The sequence below is a fragment of the Pelobates fuscus genome, chromosome 1 (genome assembly GCF_036172605.1).
Source record: "Pelobates fuscus isolate aPelFus1 chromosome 1, aPelFus1.pri, whole genome shotgun sequence".
NCBI classification, from domain to species: Eukaryota; Metazoa; Chordata; class Amphibia; order Anura; family Pelobatidae; genus Pelobates; species Pelobates fuscus.
The window spans coordinates 486,822,541-486,848,306 of NC_086317.1; the positions used below are offsets into that span (position 1 = coordinate 486,822,541).

The following is a 25,766-nucleotide window of genomic DNA, read 5'->3' on the forward strand; positions in this document are numbered from 1 at the left end:
AATTAGAGAAATTATAATGCTACAGAATGCAGAATAAATCCAGCCGGAGATAATATATTGCCAGGAATACAAAGCTGACGCTGGATGTCTTACTGCAGAGCGTGAGGACGTCCAGCGTCAGATACAGTTGCAAGAAAAAGTATGTGAACCCTTTGGAATGATATGGGTTTCTGAACAAATTGGTCATAAAATATGATCTGATCATCCTCTAAGTCACAACAATAGACAATCACAGTCTGCTTAAACTAATAACACACAAAGAATGAAATGTTGCCATGTTTTTATTGAACACACCATGTAAACATTCAAAGTGCAGGTGGAAAAAGTATGTGAACCCTTGGATTTAATAACTGGTTGAACCTCCTTTGGCAGCAATAACTTTAACCAAACATTTCCTGTAGTTGCAGATCAGACGTGCACAACGGTCAGGAGTAATTCTTGACCATTCCTCAGCTGCTATATTTATATTTAATATCTGGTATATCCCCAGGGAAAGCAGTAAATTCAGAACAAAAGTACCACATCATACACCTAGCGGTGAGGCGGTGGTACTTGTGTGTATATATATCAATATTAAGAAATGCAGGGAAGGTAGGGAGAGGGGGGAGATATAAACTTCCCCTTGCAGACTTGCTCCCAGTGATGCCTTCAAGGATAAACGCGGATTAAGTTTGTTGCCAGCGCACAATGACGACGGATGTAACTTTCGCACAGATTTAATATTAACCCTGTTACGAGCGGCCTATGTTACGTGTGCTGGGGATACAACTAGCCCAAAGTACTCTATGAAGACCGGAGTAACCCTTTAAATAAATTATAACCATCAATGTTACAAACACAGACATCGTGTTCCAGTAAGTACATTTACTGCCCTATGAAATGAGACATGTTAACAGCCTAAAAAACACAACAACAAGTAGTAAAACAATAAAAGCTTTCAAACCCTCACATTCCTTGTTATCAGCTGCATTGTCTTCCATTCTCTGTACGGTCTATGATCTTGTTAGATTGTAAGCTCACAGGCAGAATATGATCAAAACTGTACATACACTGTGCACACTGACATTTATTATACAAGCAAACAAAAAACCTACTACATATAGTATAAGCAATGTGCGTGTTATTTTTGTAAAATTTTGCAGAAAGATTTCATTTTATCTCCTGGCTTACCCTCGCTCATATATTCAATGCTTGGGGGGACCAGATTACAAGTAGGCACCATGACACTATAGCAATAGGAATACAGAATTATATTCCGAACACTACGGGGTTCCGTTAATGCAGTTTGTGATAATAAGGAAGCTTTATACAACAGCAATGTATGATTTAGCAGACAGCTCCCTTTTATATGACAGCAACGTATGATGTAACACAAAACCCCCCTTTATATGACAGCTACGTATCATGTAACACACAGCCCCCCTTTATATGACAGCTACGTATCATGTAACACACAGCCCCCCTTTATATGACAGCTACGTATGATATGACAGCAATGTATGATTTAGCACACAGCCCCCCTACTTTATATGACAGCTACGTGTCATGTAACACACAGTCCCCCCTTTATTTGACAGCTACGTATCATGTAACACACAGCCCCCCTTTATATGACAGCTACGTATAATGTTACACACAGCCCCCCTTTATTTGACAGCTAGGTATAATGTAACACACAGCCCCCCTTTATTTGACAGCTACGTATCATGTAACACACAGCCCCCCTTTATATGACAGCTACAAATCATGTAACACACAGTCCCCCCTTTATATGACAGCTACGTATCATGTAACACACAGCCCCCCTTTATATGACAGCTACAAATCATGTAACACACAGTCCCCCCTTTATATGACAGCTACGTATCATGTAACACACAGTCCCCCCTTTATATGACAGCTACGTATCATGTAACACACAGTCCCCCCTTTATATGACAGCTACAAATCATGTAACACACAGCCCCCCCCCCCCCCCCCCCCCCCCCCCTTTAATATGACAGGTGTTTTGCCAATTAAAGAAATGGTTAATAATGTGTTTTTTGGTTCCGGAAATTATAGGGCAACAGATTATTTGGGAAGAATAGAAATCTTTGTCTAAACAGGTCTGACTAGATTCCCCCGCCCCCCACCTGCTGTATAGGACACCTTTACACGGGCAGGTTTAACTCACAAATTACCAAACAACCATCTCACAAAGGGTTAATAAAAGTGAACACACACAATATTACAACACAACGTCATTGAGAATGAGACATAAAGTGGGTTGCTGGATAGTATTCACTGAGGGCCTGGTGTTTTGTTTGGTTTTCTTTGGACGATATAGTTGCAGGAGATGAATCGGTGCGGGTTAAGCTAAAGTTATTAACAGTTTAATTGATATGCTTTTCTAAAGAAGTTCATTTTTAATGACATTTTGAAGGAATGGAGACTGCGTGATACTTAGTATTAGGGAGGAAAAGTAAATAGGTACATTTTGTCTGGAGATCGTTACAAAGGCCTCCCTACAACCCCATCACTCTCAGCCAGAGAAGACGTGCAAATTTCAACAATGCCATACAAAATATAACAAAGCAATCTGCAAACAGTTACTTTCCATTACTTGGATCACAGACACTTCATGCTATCTACTTCCCATTGGACCGCCACTCCCATCAATCTACATCTATTAAGGATAGTATTTGGTAAAACGGGGGAGTAACTTGTAACCTGCTTTTAACATCACTAATAATACTTCTGCAATTAGAGTCAAAAAGTTATTAAAACGTAGATTGTGAAATTCCCTCTGAATTCACCCTGTTGTCGTCATCTAACCAATGTATCAGCACAAATGGTCAGATTCAATGATTGAAATTGTGTTGCTTATCCCTGGTAACAGTCTGTCTGTCTGAAAGCCATTAGGCATGCAAACTGCAAAATGGAAAAATGTTGATTCTCACAAACCACACTTTTCAAATGTACAATGCTATGTCACAATGCAGTGATTTTGGTGGTCAGACATTCCCTTTAAAGGGACACTATAGTCACCAGAGCCCCAACAGCTTAATGGTGTCTATACCCTGTCCCTGCAGGCTCAGCAATGTAAATGCTGCATTTTCAGAGAAAAGATAAGTGTTTACATTACAGCCTAGTAACACCTCCAGTGACAGTCAGTCAGGCGGCCACTAGAGGTGCTTCCTGGATCAGGGCTGCGTAGTGTGCAGCATCTACATTCAGCGCCTCTACGTTCTGCATAGAGCCAATGGACACTCCCCATACAGATGCACTAATTCAATGGTCTTGCAGCGCATGCACAATAGCTTCACACTGCTTTCCTATGGCTGAGATCATCACATGTAGTCCAGCAGTATAGAGTTACTTTCACATAGCTCTCTTTCGAACGGTGATCTGAAGGAAGAAACAGACCTGTTTATAATTCAGATTATAATTTTTTTTGTTGGATTAAGGAGTTACCCCTGTTTAATGAAATGCAAATTGCTACTGAAAAATCAACCAGCCCCGCTTCTACTAGTAGAACAGGAAATGGCTGAGTGTCATGAGAGTTGGAGACAGGATGTAAAGAGTCACAGAGAGTTCCTGTAACGACACAGAATATGTGAAAGTAAATGTGCGCGTCTCCTGCCCACGGCCACAGCTGATCCCACACTCTCTGTATCTGACGTTCAGGCCTGCCTGCTCTCCCAGCAGATACAGTAACAGCTGGCGAGTTTACCAACAGACAGTGACTGGAGAAGGAACGTGTGTGTAACACGGGGCCAAGTCGGCCCTGGCTTCCCTGATACAGGATCCTGGCAGACACTGCCCCAACACACAGCACCTTTACCTTGTGATCAGGACGAGCAGGTCTCTCCCTCCCTGTGTCGCTGCTAGCAGTCCGTTCTGTCTGTGTCACTTGCTGATCTCTTCCACCCGTACTTCCTCATTGCTGAGCTAACAGATGAGGAACCTTGCAGAATTGTATAGAACAATAAATTGCGTACAGCGACCGAGAACATGGGCTAATCATCATTATGAAAGCTCACTGTGCACTAACCGTGCCTCGCGAGGATTTAACTCCTTCAGGACTAGGGGACGGCAAAGCCCTTGTTGTTATTACAGGCCTGACATGTCGACGGTAAGGAAGTGGTTAAACAGGCTGCTAGCTAAAAAACAACAACTCAGGATTATTCAATGTAAACGTAAAAATTGGAGGCCAAAATATAAAAAAATAAAAAAGCTAACTAAAAACTGTTTAAAAAGCCGGATGTGTTTCGGTTTGGTTATTTTAGTTTAACACTTTAAATTCATTTTGAATTCGCTCTGAATTCTCAGCAAGTCCCACGTTAGTAAATAACCCCTTGTCCCTTCCTGAATGAAACTCCTACACGCATTACCGCCTGCTTCTTCTCATTATTTATTGATAAAATGCCAAAATATTCTGCAATACGGTGTCACAGAGTCATTGTAGGCTTTAACTCAGTTACTAACTATTGATATCACACGCTAGCTTGTTTCTGCTATTTTTGAACGCCAGTGATGCAATGCGACACCAACTCTAGGAGGAAATCACACTCACAACCACGAGTGGTATTCTATGTGGGTGAGAACGCTCACGCTGTTCTATGAAATCTATAAACTGTGAGCATACACTTAGCAGACGTTAACACATAGCTGTGCTGAGTGAGATCAATAAACAGAAACATCTTTTTTAATCGGCCTGCCGGGTGGCGAGTCGTCTGCATTTTATTATTAAAGCGAAATCTATAAACCTGTCACCTGTTACCCTCTACTAAGGGGCAGAACCCAGGACGTGCTCTGAGCTTCTGCCGTGACTGAACTGAGAGGGGGGATTAAAGGGACACTATAGGCACCTAGGCCACTGCAGCTCACTGTAACTTGAAGTGGTCTGGGTGCAGTGTCCCGTCCCCTTAATCCTGCAATGGTAATTATTGGAGTTATTGATAAACTGCAATAATTACCTTTTAAGGTTAACTCCACCTCTAGTGGCTGTCTATCAAATATCCACTAGGGGAGCTTCCGGGTCAACTAAAACCCATTAGGAAAGTATTGATTTAATGCTTTCCTATGGGGTAGTCCTAATGCAATTGCCGTGCATGCGCATTAGGTCTCCCCCCACTGGCTGACATCAACGGAGGAGGAGCACTGGAATAAGGCAAGTGCCAAAAAGCTTTTTAACCCTTTCAGTGTCACAGGGTGGGGGTGGGCCTATAGGGTACGATAGTGATACGAATAAAACTTTGTATTCCTAACACTAAAGTTTTCCTTTAATGCTGCCATATCCCTCTAGGGAGAATATAAAGTCCGTATCTGGACTGGTTACATGTTGCTTTGGACAGACAACACTACCTAGTGACCATTTCCTCTAGGGAGAGAAAACAGTCCCTACCTAGGGTGGATACCTAAACCTCTAGGAAGAATTAACAGTCCAGTGACTCTAGGGCAGGGATGGCGAACCTATGGCCCGCCGAGCCCTCATAAGTCGCTGGTAGGGTGCCGAGCAGTGTATTAATTGCGTGTTCTGGGGGCCCAAGAGCTGGCCGGCTTGCGGCGCGGGAGTGCTGTAGCCTGAGCTCTTATTGCTCAGCTCCCTTGCGCGGCACTCAGTGATTCCCGGGAGCCGGAATTACGTCAGTCCGGCTCACGGCATCACTAAGCAGTGCACAAGGGAGCTGAGCAGGAAGATCAGATCTCCCTCGCCCCCATCCTGCCTGTCCAGCAGCACAAGCAAACCCTGCAGCCCCACTGGACCCCAGGTGAGGAATCCACCCCAGTTATCCCACGGAGGCTGGGTGGAGTTAAATTCAAATTTAAAAAAAAATAAAATAAATAGTAATTTGTGAGTGTTGGGGTAAATGTGTTTGAGTGTGTGTCTGTCAGTCACTCTGTGTATGTCTGTTAGTGTGTGTGTGCCTGTCAGTCACGGTGTCTGTGAGTGTGTGTGCCTGACACTCACTGTGTGTCGGTGTCTGTGAGTGTCAGTGTATATATGTGAGTGTATGTGTATCTGTGAGTGTCAGTGTATATATGTGAGTGTCTGTATGTCACTGTGTGTGTGTGTGTGTGTGTGTGTGTGTGTGTGTATATCTATCCGTGAGTGTCAGTGTGTATAATTGTCGTGTTTAGTCCCTACCCAGGCCAGTGACCTATTCCTTTTCAAATATTTTTATTAAAGTTTTACATATTTGTATAACAACAAGAATATAAACATTGTATTGGGGGTAGGAAGGGAAGGGAAACTTGGAAATGGAAAAGAGTAACCATCCAGTATTACAATAGGCATGACAGTGTATATGGCAAAAAATAAAAAAAACATGTTTTTACATCAATGCACTTTAATAATAAATATGTCAAAGACCATATGCAGTTTTGATTTTTTCTTCCCACTTATCCCAATTGTATTTTAATATTGGGAAACCACGCATATTAGCTCTATGTGATAATTCGTGTGCCTTGTTTTCTAGAATCAAATTAAAAACTTCCCTGAGAGATGGCACATCTTGGGACTTCCAATGTCTAGGTAAACAGGATGTAGCAGCGATCAAAATGTGACCTATGATTATTTTGTCTGTTCTAGTAATGGACTCCGGGAGTTTTTTAAATAAGGCTAGTTCCGAGGTTAAAATGCTAATGGTTCTGTCCACTTTAATAATTAGGTCGTGAATCAATTTCCAATATTTAGTTAATTTAGGACAGAACCACCAAATATGGGCCATATTGCCCACACCCCCACAATCCCTCCAACACCGGTCAGAATACATATTATTCATGTTGTGCAATCTAGACGGGGCCAGGTACCAACGATATAAAATTTTATAATGATTTTCAAAGTGGTCGGTGCAATACGAAATGCCTTTTAAAGCTTTAAAAAAACCGAACCATTCTTCTAGATCGTACTGGGCACCCAACTCCGTCTCCCATGACAACATGTGTTTTAATTTAACTAGGGGCTTGGCGTTATAAAACGAGTAGCATAAGGATATCATGCCTTTACTAGTGGGGCTGCATAAAAAAGCTTTCTCTAATGGAGACATCTCAAGCGTTTTATAGTTTTTATCAAATTCAGGTACCTTATATAGTTCTTTCAATTTGTCAATGATTACCTTACAATCCAACTCACATACATTCGTTAATCCATACTTAAGTTTCAATTTTTCCAAAGAAAGAATAGCATTGCCGTGAAAAAAATTGTCAAGATTAGTTATAGAGCATTCCTTCAACAGTTCTATTTTTAAGGATGGAATATAATCTTTCAATAACTCAATAGGCATTGCTCTATATAGGCTGGGAGAGTGATCATTTTTAAAAACAATATCCCAGGCCTTAAGTGTAGTCTTGGTAGATAAAAATAACTTAGTAATTCCAGGTCTTTTCTTAGAATTTAACCAGGGTAATTCCGACAGTCTAACCGGTAAAATTTTTGATTCTTCTATTTCCATCCATCTGGGTTTATCAACCTGATTGCCAAAGCTCACAGCCACTGCAGCGTTAGTGGCGAAATAATATTTGCGGAAATCGGGAACACCGATACCGCCATTCGATTTGTGGTGCTGCAAGGAAGTGAGCTTCACTCGAGCAGGCCTATTCCCCCAGATGAACTTCATAATTGTCGAATGAACTTTATTAAAAAATGATAGTGGGATGGACAAAGGGATGGTCCTAAAAAAATATAGAATTTTTGGAAGTATCGTCATCTTAACAGATGCGACCCTCCCCAGCCATGAAAGTTCCATTCCGCCCCATCTCTCCATCTCCTTTTGTAGGTCCGACCATGCTTTCCTCAAGTTGTGGTTATGCATATTTACCAAATTTTTGCATAAATTAATGCCAAGATATTCCATGTAGTCAGCTCTCCAATCAAATAAATATAATTTCTTAAGGGCAATAGTTTCCGAATTTTTTAAATGAAATGGAAGGGCCTGAGACTTAGACTCATTTAATTTGTAATACGATATCTCGCCAAATTGAGTTAAAATGTCTTTGAGGTGGCTCAAAGATTCTTTTGGATTTTTGACAGCTAGAATTATATCGTCTGCAAACAGGCCAATTTTGTGAGCGGATTCTTTAACAGCAATTCCTGCAATTTGTGGGGTTATTCTAATTAGTTCAGCCAGGGGTTCTATTGCTAAAACAAATAGAATTGGGGATAAAGGGCACCCCTGTCTCGTCCCATTGGTTAGAGAAAACGTTTTAGACGAGAAACCGGAAGCCGAGACATGGGCGGAAGGTGCACAATATAGCGCCTTAACTGCTGTGATAAAGGATAGTGGTATGTTGAATCTTTCTAACGTTCTCCATAAATATCCCCAATGTATCCTGTCAAACGCCTTCTCTGCATCTAGAGATAGAAGCAATGAAGGCGTTTTGGTCATATTGATGTGCTGAATCAAGTTTATGAATCTTCTAGTCCCATCGGGCGCCTGTCTATCCTTTACAAAACCCACTTGATCGTTATTTATTAGCAATGGGATTAATTTGGTTAATCTATTTGCAAGAACTTTAGAATACATCTTTGAGTCATTATTGATTAGAGAAATGGGTCTAAAATTGTGGCATCTATCAGGAGTTTTTCCTGGTTTTGGCAAGGTGACTATTCGTGCGCACAAGGACTCCTCTGGCATCGTTCCCCCGGACTTATAGGAATTGAATATTTTGGTCATGTGGGGAATCAAAATTTCTTGAAAAGTTTTATAATATAAAATAGTGAATCCATCGGGACCAGGGGCTTTTCCGGATGGCATAAGTTTAATCGCCTCAGCTATCTCTTTTGCTGATATTTCACATTCTAAACTCTCCAAGTGTTCTGGAGACAACCGAGGCAATGTCACTCTGTCTAAGAATTTATCAATGGTTGTTGCAGAAGGCTGGGTAAGGTTCGAATCGCGTTCTAAATTATAAAGTTTACTATAATACTCTGCAAACATGTCACTTATTTTAGTAGGATGAAACACTTTTCGCCCCTGATCATCAAGTAAATACGCTATTTTTGATTGTGCATTCACATGCCGGAGTTTGGATGCCAAAAGAGTAGAGGCCCTGTTGCCTTTTAAGTAAAACGTTTTCCTGAGACGTCTCACCATAAGAGATGTACGATCTAAATTAATTTTGTTAATTTTAGCCTTAATTTCTCCTATCATTGCTGATATGGAAGACGAGGGACCACATTTATTGGCCTGGTTCAAATTGTACAGTTCTTTTTCCAATGTTCTTAAATTATTGCTATTAAGTTTCTTCAGGTGAGACGCTCTAGAAATAAAATGACCTCTTAACACAGCCTTATGCGCATTCCAAGACACCTCGCCAGGAACCTCGGGTGAGGCATTTTCCAAAAAATAATCGCTCAAAGCTTTCTCCGTCAATGATCTGTTCACAACATCGTTTAATAAATAATCGCCTAATTTCCAGGATCTATTCGGGGCTGAAGAAACAATTTCGTCAATATGCATTATGATTGGAGCATGGTCAGACCAGTTAATGTCTAAGATATCAGATTTCAAGATGTGCGGAAGTAAAGCGTTCTGGACCATAAACCTGTCCAGCCTGTGGCGAAACCGAACTCGCCACGTGTCCTTGGAGGGGGCTGCTTGCCCGCCTCTTGCCTTTGGACTATGGACCAGACTTTATGGGAATGTGATACCCCAGATAGCCATACCATGGAGCCTATCTATATAATGAAAGACTATGGGAAAGACTTTAGCTCCATGGCAATTGTACTGTGTGAGTAGGATCTGCGCGCTATTCGGTAGTTTTGTGCGTGCAGATCCCAGCTATCTGGGGATAGGTGAAATGTCTGTGTGTTATGTGTAAATGTGACTTTATGTATTTTAAAGTGTTTTATGTTGTTTTGCAACCATGTGGTTAATGGAGTCTGTCTTTAGTCCTGGGTAATTGGATTACTTCTCCAATTAACTCCAGGGCAGAAGGGAGGAAACCAGGGTGCATTGTGGGGATGTTTTTCTGGCAGCCAGAAAGGAACAAAAGATACTTTTAGTAACTTTTTAACCCCTGGTCGGATTCATGCCATTTTTTAATATGTTGTTCCCCTGAATGGATTGATTGTGGATATGTATTTTTATGTGAATGTGATGTATGGTTTTAAAGTTATGAAAGTTGTGTAAAAGTATATGTTACACTGTATGCATAATGGGATTATGTGTCACACTAAGGGGAGGGGATGTGTGGGAGGTAACATCTATGTCATTGGTTCTTTTATGCCTCCCCCTGGGTGTGGCCTGTATGTGTGAGTTGGAAATAAAAGCCAGGCTGGATGAGCCAGTCCAGAGTTCCTGTTTTACCCTCAAAGTGATGTGTCGTCTCATTATTGGGGGAAGGATTTATTGTATGCTGTTCCAGTTGACTGCTAGGAGTACAAGCCTATTCGTATGGTTCCTATTCAATGGTCTACAGCATTCATATGCTTGGGAGAATTTAAAGGTTTCTCGGATTCGGTGATTGTGGTGTCTGCCAGAGTGCTTGGAGTCCTCAGGAAGCACTAGGAGCATCCATTAACGGAGGTACCAAGTCGGGGTGCCAGGAGATCCGTTACATTGGTGGCAAGCGGTGGGATGGCGTCCTAGTGCGAGGTAAAGCAGCTCGGAGACACAGTACGTTTGGATTTACAAATTGAGGGCAACGCTAGCAGTCGTGCAGCGCCCCTGGGAGCAGACTAGTATGGAAGGTTCTGGCTCTGGAGATGATTGGCTGGCCGAGGTGAGGCAGCGAGTGGCCGAGTATGGGGATGATATACCCATGGAGACACGCCGGGTGATCTGGAACCAGGTCATGGCTGAGCGAAACACAAGGCTGGACCGAGAATTCCGGTTGGCGAAAGAGAGGAAGTATGCTCAGCAGCAGGAGTGTTACAGCAGCCGAGTAGAGGCTGCATCCGAGGAGGTTAGCCGTCTTTCCCTGAGGCGGCGGGAAGAACCCGAAGTGGGGGTCCTCATAGACTGGTCCTGTGAGGAACCACAACAGGCAGGTAGAGATGGGACCAAGGTCTCTCCACCGGGATGCTGGGCAGCCGGCCCAGATCCCCAGCAGCAGCCAGAGTTGCCAGGTGGGGAAGCAGGTGGCCCTTACTCACAAATGTTGAGGGGCCTCACGGATTGGTCCTGGGAAGACTCACAGATGGCAGGTGGAGATGGGACTGCGGTCTCTCTACCGGCCCTACAGGGATGCTGGGCAGTCGGCCCAGATCCCCAGCGGCAGTGTGCGTTACAGGGAGCTGAAGGTGCCGTTCTTGCTCCCCAGCGGCAGTCTACGGTGCAGGGAGAGGAGCCTGTTATCCCCTCTCCCCAGCGGTTGAAGGTGTGTAAGGGAGAGGAGTTTGTTATTCCCTCTCCCCAGCGGCAGCACAGCTCACCAAGGGGAGACAGTAAGCCCCTCACCAGCGCAGATGGGACCGTGGTCTCTGCGCCCTGCCTACAGGGAGTACAGAGGGTCAGCCCTGCTCCCCAGCGGCTGAAAGTGTGTAAGGGAGAGGAGTTTGTTACCCCCTCTCCCCAGCGGCAGCCTAGCACACCAAGGGGAGACAGTAAGCCCCACACCAGCGCAGATGGGACCGTGGTCTCTGCGCCCAAGTTACAGGGAGCTGAAGGGGCCGTCCTCCCTCCCCAGCGGCAGTGTGATTTGTTGGGAATTGGGAGCCCAGTCTCCATTCCCCAGCGGCAGAGTATCCAGCAGGGAATGGAGAGCCCAGCCCCCTTTCCCCCTCAGCAGGACTCTGTGCTGGGAGGAGAAACAGTCGGTCTCCCTCCGCAGAGACGGGAAGTATGTATGGGAGAGGAGATTGTTACCATCTCTCCCCAGCGGCGGATCATTAATGTACAGGGAATAGAGAGCCCAGTCTCCATTCCCCAGCGGCAGAGTGTTCTAATGGGAGAGGAGCTGGTTACCACCTCTCCCCAGCGGCAGCTTAATGTACCAGGGGGAGACTGTAAGCCCCACACCTGTGCAGATGGGACAGTGGTCTCTGCACTTCCAGCACAGGGGGTAGGGACGGTCGGTCCTGCCCCCCCACGACAGGGCTGTTTAGCCAAAGGGGAGACAGTCTGTCTCCAGCAGCAGAGCTGTGTACCCAGAGGGGAGACGGTCGGTCTCCCCCTCCCACAACCAGGCTCCAATCAGGCTTCTTCAGTGGTAGCGCTGGCACCAGGGCAGAGTACCGCTGGTCTCTGCCCACTCAGCAACCCACCAAGGCAGACTACCAGTCCCCCACACAGCCGTGGTGAGGCACCTGGACCTGGACAAAGTTCTCCTCTACCCAGGTGTAGTAACCAGTTATTGTGGGTGGGAGGTACTGCTGTTTGTGCTTCATGGGTGGGTTGCTGGACTAACCAGGGCACGGACCGGCAGGAGGTCAGATACCCTGTTAGTCTGGGGGGTAAAGGGGAGAAGTGTGGCGAAACCGAACTCGCCACGTGTCCTTGGAGGGGGCTGCTTGCCCGCCTCTTGCCTTTGGACTATGGACCAGACTTTATGGGAATGTGATACCCCAGATAGCCATACCATGGAGCCTATCTATATAATGAAAGACTATGGGAAAGACTTTAGCTCCATGGCAATTGTACTGTGTGAGTAGGATCTGCGCGCTATTCGGTAGTTTTGTGCGTGCAGATCCCAGCTATCTGGGGATAGGTGAAATGTCTGTGTGTTATGTGTAAATGTGACTTTATGTATTTTAAAGTGTTTTATGTTGTTTTGCAACCATGTGGTTAATGGAGTCTGTCTTTAGTCCTGGGTAATTGGATTACTTCTCCAATTAACTCCAGGGCAGAAGGGAGGAAACCAGGGTGCATTGTGGGGATGTTTTTCTGGCAGCCAGAAAGGAACAAAAGATACTTTTAGTAACTTTTTAACCCCTGGTCGGATTCATGCCATTTTTTAATATGTTGTTCCCCTGAATGGATTGATTGTGGATATGTATTTTTATGTGAATGTGATGTATGGTTTTAAAGTTATGAAAGTTGTGTAAAAGTATATGTTACACTGTATGCATAATGGGATTATGTGTCACACTAAGGGGAGGGGATGTGTGGGAGGTAACATCTATGTCATTGGTTCTTTTATGCCTCCCCCTGGGTGTGGCCTGTATGTGTGAGTTGGAAATAAAAGCCAGGCTGGATGAGCCAGTCCAGAGTTCCTGTTTTACCCTCAAAGTGATGTGTCGTCTCATTATTGGGGGAAGGATTTATTGTATGCTGTTCCAGTTGACTGCTAGGAGTACAAGCCTATTCGTATGGTTCCTATTCAATGGTCTACAGCATTCATATGCTTGGGAGAATTTAAAGGTTTCTCGGATTCGGTGATTGTGGTGTCTGCCAGAGTGCTTGGAGTCCTCAGGAAGCACTAGGAGCATCCATTAACGGAGGTACCAAGTCGGGGTGCCAGGAGATCCGTTACACAGCCTGGAATACATATTTTTAGAAACAGAATAATACGTAAAATCTCTTTCATTCTCATGCATCAGTCTCCAGGAATCATATAAACCACATTCAATCATGTATTTGGAACATTTGTTTGCCAATCTGTCGCTGTCCCCTCTATGTTGTTGATCATTGTCTTCTCTAGCATTATCCAATTCACCGTCCATAACAAAATTCGTATCGCCACACATTACCAAGCTGCCTCTCACATTCTCATTCACTAAGTCCATCAATTTCCTGAAAAACTGCAACTGACCGGTGTTGGGAAAATACACGTTCACTATGGTATATTCAATAGTGTTAAGTGAACCTATCCATATTAAATACCTCCCTTCATCATCCGTCATGACTTTGTTCGTCAAACATGCTACATTCCTGTGGAAGAAAATCGATGTACCTCTAGACTTGGATTTATAAGTGCTATGATATTGGACTGGGAAAAGCTTTGACATAATCTTATGTGTTCTATCATTTTTAAAATGCGTTTCCTGTACACAGATGACATCTGATTTGTTGGATTTTGCTTCTTTGAATAGTAAGCGTCTTTTGTGGGCGGTGTTCAGGCCTCTCACATTAAATGACATATATTTTAAAACCATAATTTATGGAACAGCAATGCTTGATAAAGAGTAAAAGGACATTCAACTTTGTGAGAGTCCGAACAACCGCCTTCCAATAAAGAAACATCCAACAATACCGTCACAACAAACTCAAGATGTGTACATGTGTGTACGGGAATAAATGAACGAATTTGTGCAAGTCGCTGATGCCACATAATATGCATTTTTGTATGAGGCATTTCTGTGATTCGTGGTCTGTAAACATTTCTGCCAAATTTTAAAGGATGGATGGTCAAAGAAAATATAAAAATAAAATATAAAAATAAAAATATCAGGGGAAATAAACAAACAGTGAAAAAGGGCCATGAGGGAGAGCAAAAAAAGTCTCTCCATCTCAGGGTATTAGGCCCAGGTTGGGGGGAGAGAAGGCTGCTGGATACAAGGGGAGCAATATTAATGAACAAAAAAAATAAATAAATTAAAAAAAAATAAAACAAAGAGGCAGCTGTAAAATATGACGTTTTGAAATGACAAAAATCACAGAACAATAAATAAAAAAAAAAAATTAATAAAATGAAATATGTAATGATATACAAAAAAAAACAAGGGACCATAAAATAATATTGATTGTAAAAGTTTGGAAAGTGGTCAAATCGGTTTCTGAAATAAACCGTTAAGTCTTATGTCAAATAGTCATTGGTGTGCAAACTCTAAGGACAGTCATAACCAGGAGTAACAAGATAAAATCAAAAGTAATCCCGCTAAAACTCCAGACTGGAGCAGGACTCGAAAGCCTGTTGCAGAGATAAAGTTTTCTCAGAACCAGGCCATAAAAATCAATAGAGAATAGAGAAAAATCATGAAGATAAACGTGTATATATAAAAATAAAAAAAATAAAAAATCCTTAGTGAAAATAGGAAGAACATCTGAACTTGAAGTGTCGAACGATTTACAACCGTGGAAAATGGAGACTGTAGCCCTATGAACTGGAAACTCAGGAAGTGTCCGATTTGCTACTCTTGCTGGCCTGCAGAGGAGTAGATGGCGACAGTCTATGAGGCGATACATGACTCCTATTCATGGATTGGATGAGTTCCATTCCTTCCTCAGGCGACGTGATTATGAAATTCCTGCCATCCATGCGGAAAAGGACTTTAACCGGGAATCCCCATCTATATCTTATCCCTCTTCGTCTTAGTTCCGCGGTAAAAAGTTGAAATTCTCTGCGTCGCCTCATTGTTTGGGCAGAGAAGTCTTGGAAGACCTTCATGCCACTATAGTCCCCCGTGAGACCTGACGTGCGTACTGCACCCAGAAATTCCTCTTTAATGTGGTAATAGTGAAATCTCACTATCACATCTTTGGGTGCAGCTGCAGGTGCATTACCGGGTTTAGGCAATCTATGGATGCGGTCCAGTAGTAGATCCGTATTTTTAGCAGTTGGTAGAGCTGACTTCACCATTGCCTGGAAATAACTTTGTAATTCCAGAGAGTCTATATTTTCAGGGATCCCCCTGATCCTTAGGTTATTACGCCTACTTCTATCCTCGGCGTCCGCTAATTTTTCCGCCTGTTGGTATACTTGTTTCTGAAGCTCTTTTACAGTTTCAACCAGATCCAGGTGAGATTGCTCTTGAGAGTGCAATCTATTCTCTATTATCTCCGTCCGCTGATTAATGCCCTCCATGGCTCCATACAAAGTGTCAAAGTCTTTCTTAAAGTCGTTTTTCAGATCGACTCTCAAATCTTTAATGAGTTGTATTATCATGCCAGCTGATGGTGGCAGATCATCTGCCAGTTCAGGTGGCATATTAGGATTGTAAGTCGCTGCTATAAACGTAGTGGTAGCCATATTGGAGGTGGCAGTGGCCATCTTGGGAGTGGAATACGCACTGTCTGGTCTGGCAGCCATCTTTGTTGTGGCATCATGACCTTTTCTCTGTGGTAGTGCAGAGAAAGTACTTGTTTGGAGCATTTCAGCTCCTATTTCCATATTTTGGTCCTCTGGGCTTTCCATAGCCCTTACTGTGCCTTTAAGAGTTTGGGGTCGGATAGCAGAGCCCCCCCCCACCGGGACCGACAACCTGGAGGCCGAGGATCCCGATGGGGAGCGAGACCTCACACTACCCTCCCCTTTACTTGCAGCCCGGTCACTTTTGTAAGTGAGTGACCGGGCTGCTCTATGCTGAGACCGCGAGCGGCTCGCTGGGTGGTCCTTGCCGCTCGCGGGAGACACAGCTCTGTGCTCCGAGCATGCAGAGTGCTCGGAGCACTCTGAGCCGCACACAGAGGTGTTGGCTAGTGCGGCCGCGGTCCCGCCGCTCTCTGGATGCCGCGAGCGGGTCGCGACCGCACAGGCATACGATTTGGCATGGGAGACCGGGAGGGAGGTGGGGAGGGATTTCCCCGGCGCCACCAACGATATTTTAAGCGGCGAAACAAGCCGCGAGCCGGATTTTGAAGCAGGGGAGTGAGCCTGGGCACCCTTACTCACCACAGCAGCTCCTGCTCCCGTTTTCTTCGTGACAGGTGCGGATTTTTCAACCTTCTTAAGCTTCTCCATGTTAGGAATTGTATTAGTTATTAGTATTTATATGTAGAATTTCTTCAGTGAAATTAAATTGGTGCTTTATGGACGAAATTGCCCCCCTTGTCCAGGAGCCTCTCTAAAACGTGGCCATCTAAGATGGTGGCCAAGACCAGTGACCTATTCCTCTTTGGAGAAGTGATGGTCCCTGCCCAGGCCAGTGACCTATTCCTCTAGGGAGACGTGACAGTCCCTACCCGGGCCAGTGACCTATTCCTCTATGGAGAAGTGACATTCCCTACCCAGGCCAGAGACCTATTCCTCTATGGAGAAGTGACGGTCCCTACCCAGGCCAGTGACCTATTCCTCTTTGGAGAAGTGATGGTCCCTGCCCAGGCCAGTGACCTATTCCTCTAGGGAGACGTGACAGTCCCTACCCAGGCCAGTGACCTATTCCTCTATGGAGAAGTGACATTCCCTACCCAGGCCAGTGACCTATTCCTCTATGGAGAAGTGACGGTCCCTACTCAGGCCAGTGACCTATTCCTCTATGGAGAAGTGACATTCCCTACCCAGGCCAGAGACCTATTCCTCTATGGAGAAGTGACGGTCCCTACTCAGGCCAGTGACCTATTCCTCTAGAGAGAAGTGACAGTCCCTACCCAGGCTAGTAACCTATTCCTCTATGGAGAAGTGACGGTCCCTACTCAGGCCAGTGACCTATTCCTCTAGGGAGAAGTGACATTCCCTACCCAGGCCAGAGACCTATTCCTTTAGACGGATCTTTGCTACAGCCAATTGGAAACTCAAGGATTCATAAGAGATCCCAACAGAATAAAAATTGTTCATTTTCTTAGAAAAAAGGCATTCAACAACAACTTTCTAGATATAGCGTCATTATCCCCGCACACTCATGGGGCGAGAGTCATGTAAATTATTACGTTCTGAATGGTTTATGAGAATCCTATTGCTGGTTTATCTGACACTTCAATAAAACATCCTGGGGTCGTACAAGGCCTTCCACACCAATGTACACCCGATGTACTGATACCAACACCAACATTCAATCTGCATCAGAAACCGGCAGTCATACAGGAGATCCCAGCACCACCAAACCTGCTCTGAAATTGGAAATTATGCTCGGGTTTTTAAAAAACATAAAATAAAAAGTGCATTATTTTTGCTAAAAAAAAAACCAAAATAAAAAAACAGAAAATAAAAGAATGAAACGTAACTCATGCTATTGGAAGCATTATAGTTGACGGAGGTTACTCATCCAGCTGCACAATGTCCAGTGTAAAGTGTCTGACTGAGCAGCCTCCCATCCCAGGCCAATAATTGGCCGCATGTCCATCAACAGAAGGAAATCCAAAGCAAACCAAAACAGCGCACTGTGATATATGTCAACAAACCAGCTATTATTGGCTTTTTATAGAGCCAGCCAGCCACAGGACAAGCAATCATACCCTGATCTTTACAAGCGTAGAGAAACGCTTTCACGGCAGTTAGAGATATTCTGGGCATTCCCCAGAGATACTTACAGGCCAAACATTCCAAGACCGATTCGTATATAGCGGACGCCGTATAAAGCCATATGTCATATCCAGCCTTGGGATTCAAAGTTACTAACACGGTAACATACTACACGACCCAAGCTGGATACAGTAACTATAAATAGTCAGTGCCATATTACATATCCACATTGTGGATTACAGGGGATTAAGAATATGGAGTTAAAACATGTCTTCGTTCAGATTGGATCGTTCCGGTATCTGATGACCGGTAGATCGCAACTGAAGGTGATTGTGTGAGATTTGGCAGATTCCGCAATCCAATGAGCTAATTTTAATCTGTTTATATTTAACACAATGAACACATGACACATTACGGAACCTTGCGTTCACTTAAGGCAAATTACATTTTTTAATATGTCGTTTTTGTGTGTTGCATAAACCTGTTCTATTAATTCTGATTATACATTGTGTGGCGATCTGAGTTGTGGTGGCGTGCACACTTTAGCATAAAATATCTGCACAGATGCTTCCAAGTAGCAGATTTTATCTTCCATTTTACCATTGCTTATCACGTACCACAAATCACTGTTTATTGAATAATCGTAAGTGTGTGAAATATTTCCTTTCCTCTAACTGTGACCGACCTGCCTAACACGCAATGTCTGTAAGGAACCAAACTAAGAACCGTACACATTGGGATCTGAGACCTGCCACATTGGCAGATGTGAGATAAGGACAGGGATGGAGTAGGCGAAGCCGACAAGCTGTGACAAAATTAACAAAACAGAAAGCGTATCCACGTGTCTGCCAGGATAACGGCTGCCCATAGGCCAAACTCTGCTGTGGCACCTGCGCATTGCGTTACACGTCCAGTATTGCACCCAGAGATCAGTACCGGAACATTTAAACATTCCCTGGCTTTGTACGCTGCCCCCGTGACTAACGGAGCCATTCTATAGCTAATCAGGAGAAACGAGCGCAATTTGCATGTCATACCATCAAACTGTGTGACTTAGGAAGTCTGGGTTCTTATTTACTAAACTAAGTGTGACTATAGGCATGTAGAGAATTTTCGCCTATATTTTCTAATTCGTTTAATTGACCAACGATTATTTTAAGATGGAGGAGCCGATTCACTGCTGGGCCACATATTGAGCGTACAGAATGTAAATACAAAAGATGGCGTGCGTCCTGCAGAGTTAGAGGAACAAGGCAAAATGTGTCTGTTTTGGAGCCAGAATACAGAAGCTGACAGGAAGCGTTCAGTCCATGGCTCTTGGCTGATAATAAGGGCTTAGCTGACTCAGAACGTTGATAAATACGCCCCCTATTGTGGACACGGGACATGCTGAACCCAGCCAGGCTGACGAACAGTGTGTGTAACCACTGCCTTCCTTGCAGAAAACACCACCAGTCTGCCACCTACAGGCAGCCGTGTGCTACTACAGGCAAACTGCAAGCTCTCTATTAACTGTATTAAAGGGACACTACAGGGGCACAGTTACAATTCCTGCAAAACTTTCACTTAATTACCAATTTTATTTTTCAGATTTTTCTATTGTTAAAAAAAAAATGCTATCTTCTTCCTTTCCTACTCTGTTGCACCCAACGTGCAGTAATTCCCTGTTCACTAAAGCATTACCAATATACGGTCATCACATGGACTGCGGGCTGTGCAGGTTCTCCCATAGATTTGTATGACACCGCATGCATCAAATCTCTAACGATGTTCCATGTACAAAAATAAATAAATAAAAAGTTAATGAGCACAAGACAATCTAGCTCTAAATCAGACATTCATCATGTCCGCATCTTACACCATCCTCATAGTGTATTATATTTTACGTGTTTATTTTGTGTATATTAAACTTCACATTAAAGGGACAGCCACCCCATTTATTAACACACTGTACAGATAATACAGTATCACACCCAGAGTCTGCGCTGTTACTATGAGGGTGCTACATATTAATGGAATTATACTCAGTCTACGTTTTTGCCGCTATGCCGCACAGCTTTCTGGGAGGTGTGGTGTGAGCAGGTTTATACCGATATGGAAGCACATCTAGGATATATTACATTTAGATCTAATTTGGACATTATTTGATCATTTACAGTTTAAAGTGTTATTCCAAGCACCATGTCTATTCCAGTGACGTGGTCATGGTGGTGGGAGTTTGGATACTCGGTGTTTCTCTATGAAAGACTGAACACGCTAATTTTCTTTAATTATGTGCCAGTGGCTAGTTGCGCCCCCAGCACATGTGACATAGGAACTGTGTTTGGGGCTGCCTCATGTAAATTCTGTGCATGTTTTACATCTGTGTGCTGGAAACAGACGGAAAAATCTTCCTCCTTCCAGGGAAAGCGCCTGCAAGAGGAATATAGTTTCCCCTCCCTCGATGCCCCCGCTTCCCTTTGCAATTTGAAAAAGTATTTTAAAAAATGTTAAATGCCTCCCATGCCAGTTTTACTCCTGGCTCAGGTTGTGCGAATGCGCTCTGAGACCGTGAAACGCACGATCACTGGTTTCACTATGAGAATTGAACCCCGCGAGTCTTGGGACGACATCAGGACAGGGCGTGTAAAATCAGAGCGGGAGCTTCGTATGGCACTGAATGTCAGTTAAGTAAAAACCTTTTTACAAACTTTAAGGAGACGAGGGCCTCCTCTGATTTAACAAATGGTTATTAAAAGGATCAGATCTATTAAAATACTAACCACCTCGTAAAAAGGCTCAGACTTGCCGTAAATCTTCAAACACACTTGTAAATCCACCGTTTAATGAGCATTAACAAGATAAACCGAAGTATTCCCAATCACAAACACTTCTTGGATAATAGAGATGACCTTGTGTTATTGGCAATTCCTCGGCCACTTGTGACATAAAAATAAATCACCTATTTTTATAGCAGCCAAAAAAAAAAAGATACAATTTAAAAAGAATAAAATATAGAAAGCAGAAGTGCCAGGCCTTTAAATTGCCTCAACGCACGGATATAAATGGTGTTTAATTTAAAAGGGGAAGCTGTTATAGGATATCTGAAATGAGGGTTTATGAACTTTCTCTTTAGTGGGTAAATCATGAGGTTTTCTGAACTTATAAAGAGTTGTGTTTTTTTCTGTTTGTTTGTGTTTTTAATTAAATAAAGACAGGCAAGGTGAAAAGGGGAAGAAAATGGAAAACGAAAAAGGTAAAGAATGTGTAACCTGGAATACTCCAACCTCAGGAGGGGCATTTGGTGGCACAGATCTCGAGGGGGGAGTGAAAATCTAGTCGTACCAGGTATTAATAAAAATCATAACCAGGTGGGGGGTTACATAATTCTCCCAGCCTTCAGCCATGCCTTACACCAGGCTCATATTGTGACCTACCTGCCCACTTCTGTTGTGGCATGTCTTAAAGGGACACTACAGTCACCAGAACAATAATGTAGTGGTTATGGTGTCTATAGCCTGTCCCTGCAGGCTTTTTAATGTAAACACTGCCTAGCAACACCTCTAGTCACTCACACAGTCATTCAGACGGCCAATAGAGGTGCTGAACGTTCCCCATAGAGATGCATGTGCAATAGCCCCCCAATGCTTTCCTATAGGTAAGCATTGGATTGGCTGAGATCATCAAACTCCATGTTTGTATTCCTGACACTATAGTGATCCTATAATGGTAGTCTGCCCATCCCCGCATGGTGTCTCTCTCCCCTATTTATTTTGCTAAAGCTCCCAAGGTGACTGCCTGCCCTGTCCTCCGATCACATGCGGTGACACATTCCTTGGCCTAATGCTTTATTGACACATGCAATGCTTTCACCCTTATCATTCCTCTTTATTACTTCCAAGCTCCTACTACTTTTTTAAACAAATACAATTTGTGGAGTACTTAAAACCACTTATTATCACTCGAGTCAATAGAGTTCGTTTAGGAATCATTATATAATCTTTATACACAAATTGTGTGAGAACTAGTAGAGTCACGTTGCCGCTTGCGGTATTGTGTCATTCGTTTGTAAACACAGCTGACTGGCTGGAGATATGCGCACGCCATCTATTGTAAAAAATTAAAACTACACACTAATGTTTTATTTGTTTACGTTTAAACTCTGACCATCTTATTAACCCCTTAAAGCGGTTAGGGCTTACTATGCCGCCATGCAAAAACAGGGCGTCAACGCCGTTAGGACAACATAGTGCGCCCTAACGATCTTGCCCTGCAGGGATCGCGGATACTTACCTTCTGTGGCAATCCCGATCAGGGGGACTGCCTGACAACCAAAGGTATTCCAAATGGGCTATGTCCAGTAATATTTGGAAGACACTTAGTCACAAACCCTGACTGAAGTTCGCGTTCATATTTATTTTTTGCATTTTTCACACAAAAACTACACTTTCAGTACTCTAAAACATGCACGATTGTGTATATATTAATCTGCCAAAATGATCTCCTTTCTCTCTGATAACGTGAGATTTAGATCTTCAGAGATTATTATTTAGTGGTTATGGTGTATGGGGTGTGTGTGCGGTCACCCTGTTTTCTACCAAACAATATTCAGGATCTCTGCCACCCAAAGCCTGGTCCCACACCTGTCACTCGCTCGATGAATTTTGGTGTAAATTCACTATACTTGTTTATATGTTTTTTCCTGAATGGTGATGCTGATTGTAAACGTTATATATTTGCCCGAAACACTTCGTGTTTTACTAAACAAATTCACGGTCCATCTCTGGGGGCCACGCCAGCTGAGGTATTTGCAGCAAGTTCAATGTTGCGTCTGATGAAATTCGAACCCTAAAAGAACGAACGTCCATCTTGGTAGCAGGGAGACTTCGTGAAACAGGCCAAGTCACCAGGGATTAGTGAATAGACAGTCGTTACAGGACACTGTGAGCAAGCCGTGCAACCTATTTCATCCCTGGCACTAAAAGTCCCGAGCCACCACCCGGCAGGGTCACACGGTGTTGGCTAACACTGGTTACAAGCCTCCGGTTGGCATCTCCGGCGGCCAGCCTGCGTGTGTATTTCAGGATGTGTCACTGGATTCCTGTGAATTAGCCAGCCGCCTTCACAACAATAGCTTCCTCTTTCTATAAAGTCCTCTTTGCACAACTCTCGCACAGGAGGAATCTGGCCCGCTCTTAATTACCATCTATTCTATGCTCAAGGAGGGGGGGAGGGGGGGGGGGAGCGTTTCACTGCCCCGGGGGTAGAGCCACACATTGCATCCAGATAAGAGTCTGTACAACTCCAAATTGTGAGCTACAAAAAGAACATTTATATATTAATTTCAATGTAAAATAATATCTGTGTTTTGTTACTCTGACAATACTGCAACATTCCCAAGAGGAGACATAAAGCGTTTACCGACACATTCAATTACTCTAGGAAAGAAAAAGAAACCATATTAATACATAGGAAGACAGGTGGTTTCTCTATTTCATGGTGGCCGCAGATTCAAATCCTGTTTTCTAGATAGAAAGTGACCGGCAGTTACCCCAGGATGTAAAGGGCAATAATGTGCGCTCTGCATGAGCCAATCAGTGACTTGATAAGGACACTACCAAGATGGTGTCCAGAGTCCGCCGGCGACAGACATTTAGGGCCCTGGAGCAAACTGCTAAGTTATAAGAAAGTAATAAGGTCTGAGTGTAAGAACCAAGAAACAGATAAGTGTCCTTCCCTCGGCTGCTCCTGCTTCCGGTCCCAGGCAGGAAGTGACTCCATGTTTAGTTTGTTATATAGATACAGAAATATATAAAATAACGTATTGGAACTGGTGCCTAGCCTGATAGCATTATGTCTGCTCACAGAAATATGTGAAGGAGCGTGTGAGGGGAGGTGGGTACGGAGACCGTACACCAGCGCTACAGAGTCCACTATCACTACAAACACTCTACTGTCACTATAAATATTATACTATCACTACAAACACTATACTGTCACTATAAATATTATACTATCACTACAAAGACTCAACTGTCACTATAAATATTATACTATCACTACAAACACTATACTGTCACTATAAATATTATACTATCACTACAAACACTCTACTGTCACTATAAATATTATACTATCACTACAAACACTATACTGTCACTATAGAGTCCCACTGTCACTACAAACACTCTACGGCCATTATAAATATTATACTATCACTACAAACACTCTACTGTTATTATAGAGTCCCACTGTCACTATAAACACTCTACGGTCATTATAAATATTATACTATCACTACAAGCACTATAAATATTATACTATCACTACACTCTACTGTCACTACAGAGTCCCACTACAAATACTCTACTGTCACTATAAATATTATACTATCACTACACTCTGTCACTATAAAGTCACACTGTCACTATATTCTACTGTCACTATTAATTTTATATTGTCACTATAAAGAATTGTCACTATAAAGCCCCATTCTCGCCATGAAGACCTAGTTCTCAGTATAAAGACACATTAAAAACGTGGCTGGCTGTATTGATTCCCGCACTCACTATAAAAACCCAGATGTCACAAAAGACCTACTGGTCAATATAGAGTCCATCACTACACCCTGTTCCAAATTATTATGCAAATTATATTTTTCTCATTTACCTAAATAATTGATGTAAATAACAGTCAGCATAATTCTCATGTTATCAACTATTAAGAGTACAATTCAAATTTTATTGAACAAACCTCCTAATGATAACAGTATTTTTTTTAACCCCTTAAGGACCGGACTGTTTTTGCGATGTTGTACATTTGCGACCAGGCATCTTTTACACTTTTGTGGTGTTTGTATTTAGCTGTAATTTTCCGCTCTCTCATTTACTGTTCCGATACAAATTATATTTTTTTTTTCAGGACAAAAGGGGCTTTCTTTACATACCATTATTTATATAATCTCATGTAATTTAATTTTTAAAAAATGAAAAAATATGATGAAAAATTGAAAAAAAATACATGTTTTTTTACTTTTATGTGAAAAATCTTTTACTCATGAACAAAACTGCTAAATAGATTCAAAATGTTGTCCTGACTTTAAAAATACCCAGTGTTTACATGCTTTTTGCTATTTTTTTTGCATGTTATAGGGCTATAAGTACAAGTAGGATTGCGGTTTCAAAACATACATTTTTAAAATGTATCAATAGTGACATTGTAACACTATTATCTGTCATAAATTGCTAAATAACACCCCACATGTACATATTTTTTTCAAAGTAGACAACCCAGGGTATTCAATATGGGGTATGTCCAGACTTTTTTAGTAGCCACTTAGTCGCAAACACTGGCCAAAGTTAGCGTTCATATTTGTTTGTGTGTGAAAAAAGTAAAAAACTAATTTGAACGCTAATTTTGCCCAGTGTTTGTGACTAAGTGGTTACTAAAAAAGACTGGACATACCCCATTTGCAATACCTTGGGTTGTCTTCTTTTGCAAATGGTATGCCATCATGGGGGTAATTCTCATTCCTGGGCTACCATACGCTCTCAAAGGCAACGTAACAAACCTGCCCATTTTCAATGTAAAAATATTTGACCCATATATTTGACCCTGTAACTTTCAAAAACGCTATAAAACCTGTACATGGGGGGGTACTGTTATACTCAGGAGACTTTCTTGAACACAAATATTAGTGTTTCAAAACTGGAAAATGTATCACAACAATTATATCATCAGTAAAAGTGCTTTTTGTGTGTGAAAAATGCAAAAAAGTCACTTTCACTGACAATATCATCGCTGTG

The 25,766-nt window shown here is 42.8% G+C and overlaps 1 protein-coding gene across 5 annotated transcripts in view; it reads right to left on the reverse strand.

Moving 5' to 3' along the window:
- Positions 1-25,766, reverse strand: part of ARAP1 (ArfGAP with RhoGAP domain, ankyrin repeat and PH domain 1) — a 304,736-nt gene that overhangs the window by 267,560 nt on the left and 11,410 nt on the right. Inside the window, exon 1 of one of the 5 annotated variants that reach the window (XM_063432716.1) lies at positions 3,824-4,090. The exons of 2 other annotated variants lie outside the window; for them this stretch is intronic. The gene's annotated coding sequence lies outside the window, so the exon portion shown is untranslated. Of the gene's footprint in view, positions 1-3,823; positions 4,091-25,766 lie in introns of those variants that run through there. 2 more of the 5 variants (XM_063432693.1, XM_063432725.1) reach the window with 2 other exon arrangements.